We start from the raw sequence: 6,216 nt of genomic DNA, 5'->3' as shown, positions 1-6,216 counted from the left end.
TGACAGAGCAAGTTTGTTTCATATAGTTTATTTAACTCAGACTGAATTTAGCTTTGAGTTTCACCTTTTCAATCTTTCCTTTAAACATAAAATTAAAACAGTTTATAAGTGTGTTTTTACCATTGCAAATAAATTTACAATTCTAAGTAATCAAACCTTGACACAATAATGTTCTCTTAAAATAGGTGATTTTCTCCCTTCTGCCAGGAAAAAGCCCATTAGACTTATTTCTTTTAAATTCGGTTTTCCTCTGCAGCAAATACCTATTTTAGTTAGCTCTAGTCCTTCCCTTGAGTGCTGGAATGGTTTGCAGCATGAATACATGTGTCATGCCTTTGTTTAGAGTCTCTCTCTACACAGCTGATTCTGATACTTGTTGCAAACATTTAGCCGCGTTTCCTGTGGAAAAATGAAAACACAGTCCCTGGTTTGCTTTTCAAAGGATACTGTTGCCAGGAGCTTTCATTCAATGAGGCCCGGTTCCTCTGACCCACAGTGGATGATTCTGAGCATTTCAGGGCCTTTTTGATCATAGTGGTTTATGAAAAATGAATGGATTTAGCGCAAAAGAACACTTTGAAGGTTGAAAGATGACATTTAAAAGAGGCATTTTGGGTTTTTCCGCACAATAATGCTGCTTCTTTCCTTGGCTCCATGTTGAATGTGGCAGAGCCCACTGGCATGCTCTTGCAGTGAGGACCTTTTTCTGGTTGTGACAGAACACAGTTTTAAAGAATGTTGGTGCGCACAGGAGTCAGCAGGGTCATTTTGGGCTGTTTCTTTCACAATTGCAGTGAAGTGATGTAGTGAGGCAAATTGAAATGGGTCAAAATATCCCACAGAACCCACTCCCAGTCATGGGGAAGTCAGGCAAGTGGGATTTTTCTTTCTTGAAAAAGTAGGTTCAGTCGGATGTAAATCCTTCTTCCATCAGCGAATTATGCAACACACTCTCCTCGCCGGCTCTGCTTGGATGTTGGAATGATACCCCTGCCTTCTCTCAGGTTTTCTTTTCTGGTGTGGAGCGACACTCCAGATTTCTTTGGGTTTTTCCTTCCGGGTCCCCAAGGAGGTCCTCCTTGGTTGTTAGGTATAATCAGTGCAAATCTATAAAATAGAGCACAAACCAGTCATGCCAATTTCCCCCCTACTGTCCTCCAATCGGGATTTCACAATATACATGCATTCGGTTAACATTGACATTTTTATGCTTCAGAGGTATCCCCCTTTTCTGATTCTGGGCTGCCCCCCCTTTTTGGAGACAGTCAACAGAATGGCTTTGGGGAGCTGGTGAATCTTCTTTCTCTGATTCTGGGCCGCCCCCCTTTTTTGAGCCAGTCACCAGAATAGGTTTGGGCATGATTCTGTGTGGGAGCTTGGGGATCTGCAAGAAAAATGTGGCAATTTGATATTGGGGGAGGTTTGGGCTCCCCAGGTTCTGATTCTGGGCCATCCCCCCACCCTTTTTGGAGGCAGTCACCAGAATAGGTTTGGGCAGTGGGGTTTCACAATTTATTATTCTGGGGTTCAATAATGGGTGATTCTAACTCAGTCCCTACATTCACCCAGTCTTCATTAGGATCTCTTAGGACCCATTTTTCTTTGGGAGGAGTTCCCCGTTCTGAAGGAGAAGATCTTTTTTCCAGAATCCTCTGAGGATCCTTTCCCTTCAAATTGGAGGACACTAACCTCCTCCACAAAATGGGCCTTTTTGAATTCTTTATTTCTCCTCCCCACCCTCTGTTCCTTGGGTTGCAGACTTTCGGGTTTAGAAGATTTTGGTTCCAGTTCCTGGGTTTCCAGGGGCTTTTCACGAATGGGGAAGGAAGTTTCCTCTAAGGCTTTACACCTCCCTTCCCCCTGTGCCTCCTCCACGGGAACCAGTGAATTGTTGGGTTTCTCTCCCCGTCATTGTTCTGGAGTACAAGACCCTTGGTTTGTGGGGTTCTGAGCCGCCATGTTCATCTGAGGGTTCTGTTGAGCCCTCAACATGCGACCCAGATCCTGGGACAGGTTCTGGATCAGGCGCCCCAGTTGTGACACTCGTTCCGGCTGGTACAGGGGTCTCTGGTCCATCCTTGGTGACCCACGGGAGGGCAGCTATCCCTTCTCCCATAGTACCCTGGGTTTGGAAAATTTTGGTAACCCTCCACCCTTGGCCTCCCCTCTCCCGGATTGGGCTGTCTGGGCTCTGGAAAGTGGGGAAAGAAAGGAGGTTTGTTCTGTAGTTTGAGGTTTTGAGGGTACCAGGCAAAGAAACTCAACCCGGCATTTTGGGGATTACTGCCTTCCTGGGGAAAGTTAAGAGGGAAGTTTCCTGGGGTGGCACCTACCTGGTTGGATCTGCCCCCCTTGGGCTGGGGGAGTCCACACATACCCCACAATGGGTTTGTTACCCTTATTTCATGGACTACTGTAACCAGGGGAGTTAGGGGTCCCATTTGTGGGATTACCGCCATGACTACCACCTGTCTGGGATTGGCCTGAGGGCCTTGTGGTTCTTTGGCTGGAAGGATTTTGTACTGGTATATTTTTATGCCCCCATCTCCAGATCTAGAATGGGGCAACCTTCAACTCTGCCATTTTAGCAGCAGAGGGGTGTTGGCTGGTTTGGGTTTTTATTTGTGTTTTTACTATCTAAAGGTTTATGTACCTCGTAAATACGGGTCGCTTGTTCTATGACCCAGTCCAGTGATATCTTCTCGTGAAAGTCCCTCACCAGCTGGGTGATTATATATTTGGTGAGTACATGGAAAAAGGTGTTGATGAACTCCCTTCTATCTGTGAGCACCCTCCTGGTGGTCTGCGGAAAGGCACGTTTGAGTTCCTGCACAAATTCTTGTGGGGTCTGATCCTCCCCGCACTGCAGATTGTAGGCCGCCTTGCGGGCATCTTGTGGGTTTCTGTGTGCAGAGAAGTGTTTTAAGATGGCCACCCTGTAGATGGACCATCTTGAGTGATTCTGATCCTGCAGTCCCGCAAAGAAACTGGAGTATTCGGGAGAGAATGTCCATTTCACATACTGGATGCAATTCTGGCTATCTTTCAGATGAAAAGTGTCCATCATCTGTTCATATAATTCAAGGTGTTCCCAGACCGAATACTTTAAATGTTTATGATAGGGAGTTATAACACCCCTAATGGCCTTGATCTGCTTAAGGGGATCTTTCTGCATAGCTCTCTTGATTTTGTTTGCCTTTTTGGTTTTAGTCACCCGAGTCCACTCGTCCTCAGACTCAGAGGCACTACTACTGGAGGTGGCTTCTTCATTCTCTAGGCATTCCCTGATTCTGTGAGCTTGAGAAGTGCTTGCAGAATAAGGGGCCTAGTTTCCCTATTCCTGTGGTGCTTAGAAGGGTCTTCGAACTCTCCCCTGCTCCCAGGATTGGCGGAGTACTCCCCCACTGCCCTAACTGGTTAGAGGTCTTGAGGATACTCTTTTTGGGCTTGATTTCATGGAGTCCCCCCCAAAAGTTTACAAACTGATCCTTTGGAAGGCAGTAGTTTTGTGGATCCAGTTCCCTGACTCCCCAATCATTTGAGTCTTCATGGTCAGAGATATTAGCCCTAATCTTTGGGGATCTGTACAGGGACGCCGGTCCATCAATTTCTGAGGGGCACTGATCTGTCAGTCCCATTTTACCCACTCTATTGAATTCTATTCTATTGAATTCTATTGAATTCTACCTACCATCCCCATGGCCCCTGGTACATATGAGCCAGTGGAAATGAAGCTGGCAGAGTTCATGGTAAAACAGCACTTTGAAGGTTGAAAGATGACATGACAGTATTGCTGCCTCGTTCCTTGGCTTCATGTTGAATGTGGCAGAACCCACTGGCATGCTCCTGCAGTGAGGACTCTGTTTTCACCCCACCTGAACTGTGTGTGGCAGGGTGTGCAGCCTTTTTCTGGTTGTGACACAACACAGTTTTAAAGATTTTGGCTCGCACAGGAGTCAGCACGGTCATTTTGGGCTGTTTCTTTCACCATTGCCGTAAAGTGATGTAGTGAGGCACATTGAAATGGGTCAAAATATCCCACGGTGTCATGCAATAGTGAAATATGGCAATGTGTTGTTCAAGTGGACTTTCTAACATATATAGGGTGGAAGTCCGTTGAGTTGAAACCTTCAATGTGATCTGGTGGTGTGGCAGGCGGTGTGTGTCCTGGAAGCAGGCCAATGCATTGCGTGTGGTATAGGAGCGCTAGGAACATACTGAAGCCTGTCATCAAGGTGGGGTCCTTTAGGAGCCATGTCACAAGAAGGTTGATCACATGGGCAAAACATGGAATGTGGGTTATCCCGGTCTGGTCATGGGGTGACACAATATTGCTATCATTGTCTGCAGTAGCAAAGCTAGCTTTGAGAGAGTGTGAACCATACTGCAATATCAGATTCAAACTGTGCGCAAATGTCTGATGCCTGGAGTGACACCTAGTGAAAACAAAAAGAAGATGTCGAGGCTGAGTACCCCAAAAGGAAATACACCGAACATGGGTTACAAAGGAACATACAAAGATATGTATTTTATACTGAACAGTTTCAAAGGACAAAGCAACAGATAGCTATCGGCCCTCAGTACAACACAGCGAACTCCAGCGTAGTTTGGTGTGTTCAGTGAGTGCGACTGTACATTAGAATAGTCGCACTTTATATACCTTCGAAAACCTGATGTTCAACCCATTTCCCAGTTAATATTAGTTAATGCATTACAGATCTAGGGTTCCTGCCGAGTTCACGCATCTGTGCACTTAGAGTTTACCTTCAACGTATTCACTAACAAGCCTTACTGGCAACAGTATATCTTAGGATTTCATGTTAAGCCTTCTAAACAGTTTCATACAATGTAGTCAAGCAAGTGTTCACATTTCAGTATTTTAATACATTGTGTTTTACATATGCTCATGGATTAGATTTGTTGGTTCAAGTAATTACGAAGGACAAGGTCTCAGTTCATGACCCCAACATGTAGCCTGCAGGCAAGTTATACATTAGTTTATACACAGAGGTCAAGACGGCCATGTTGTATTCGGAATGACATTGTCCATCATCTTAAAACACAGGGTGATTTTAGAGGGAGAATCTAAAATGGCGGATAGATCTAAAATGGCGGCTTACACTGATGTAAGGTCAAGACCTTGCAACGCGGATTTCCTCGCAAGTGGCTTATAAGCAGCTTGGCGTAGGCCAATATACATATTTTCATACAGTATAGGAGGCACAATATAATTTCCCGTTCTACAATCTGATCAATCAAAGTTCTGCTGCAAGTAGAGCATTGCATGTTGATGCTGGTTGTTTGAAGAAGTGTGTGGTATGCTTGTGGACTCACCTGTGTTGCTTGTTGTTGTAAGGTCATTACAATGATGTAGCCAGTGCTCTGAGCATTTGTCCACATGTCCATGGTAAGGTGAAACTTCTCTGCCTCAGACTCTTGCAGTGCCTTCTGCAGCTCTTTCACCACCTTTTTTTAAAGAGCTGGAACAGAACCCCTGGAGAAATAATTCCAATTTGGTATGATATCAGTTCTTGGAAACCCTGTTTGTCGACAAAGGAGAAAGGCAGTAGATCAATAGCAAGCATTGTTGCTGCAAGAGCCTAGAGTATCTGTGCAATGAGATATTTGCAGTCGTAAGGTGTTTGTTTCTCCAAAGCCTCTCTAAGCGCCAGCTGGCACATGTTGCCTGCAGTTTGTGTGTTTGCTGTCATTGATCCGTGTATTTCTTGATCCTGCAGTAAGGGCCCACTGGTACTGCTTCTCTTCCTGTCCACTTAGCTCCATACCCACTTGCAGTTGTTTTTTCATGTGGCTATCTGGCCGAAGGTGCCAAGATTTGACCACACCTTAACCCTGCTCATCTCCTTTTTGCATAAGGAACAAACTGTAATGTTGCTACTTGCTTTGTCAGCAGTGACATAAGCCCACATTGCACATTTTTTGTGGTATGGGTACTACTGCAATCAGTTTGTGGATGTGTGGTTGGTGCCAGCTCCGTTAGCATATAGGCTTGCTGCTGCTGTGTGCTGCAGAGGTTGGCAGACATGGAAATGACTTCCTCATGTTGTTCAGTCACAGCAATGTCTTCAACCATTCAGTCGTCAGAGTCCCCAGTCAGAGGGCAACGTTTGTTGATTCATTTTCTTTTGTGCAGTCTCTATCCGCTAGCACTTCCCGCAATGTCACAATCTATTGCTGCTATGAGTTTTTCATGGA

This window comes from Ambystoma mexicanum, chromosome 11 (genome assembly GCF_040938575.1).
Source record: "Ambystoma mexicanum isolate Mex_15411 chromosome 11, UKY_AmexF1_1, whole genome shotgun sequence".
NCBI classification, from domain to species: domain Eukaryota; kingdom Metazoa; phylum Chordata; class Amphibia; order Caudata; family Ambystomatidae; genus Ambystoma; species Ambystoma mexicanum.
Note: the sequence above shows the minus strand (reverse complement) of the source record.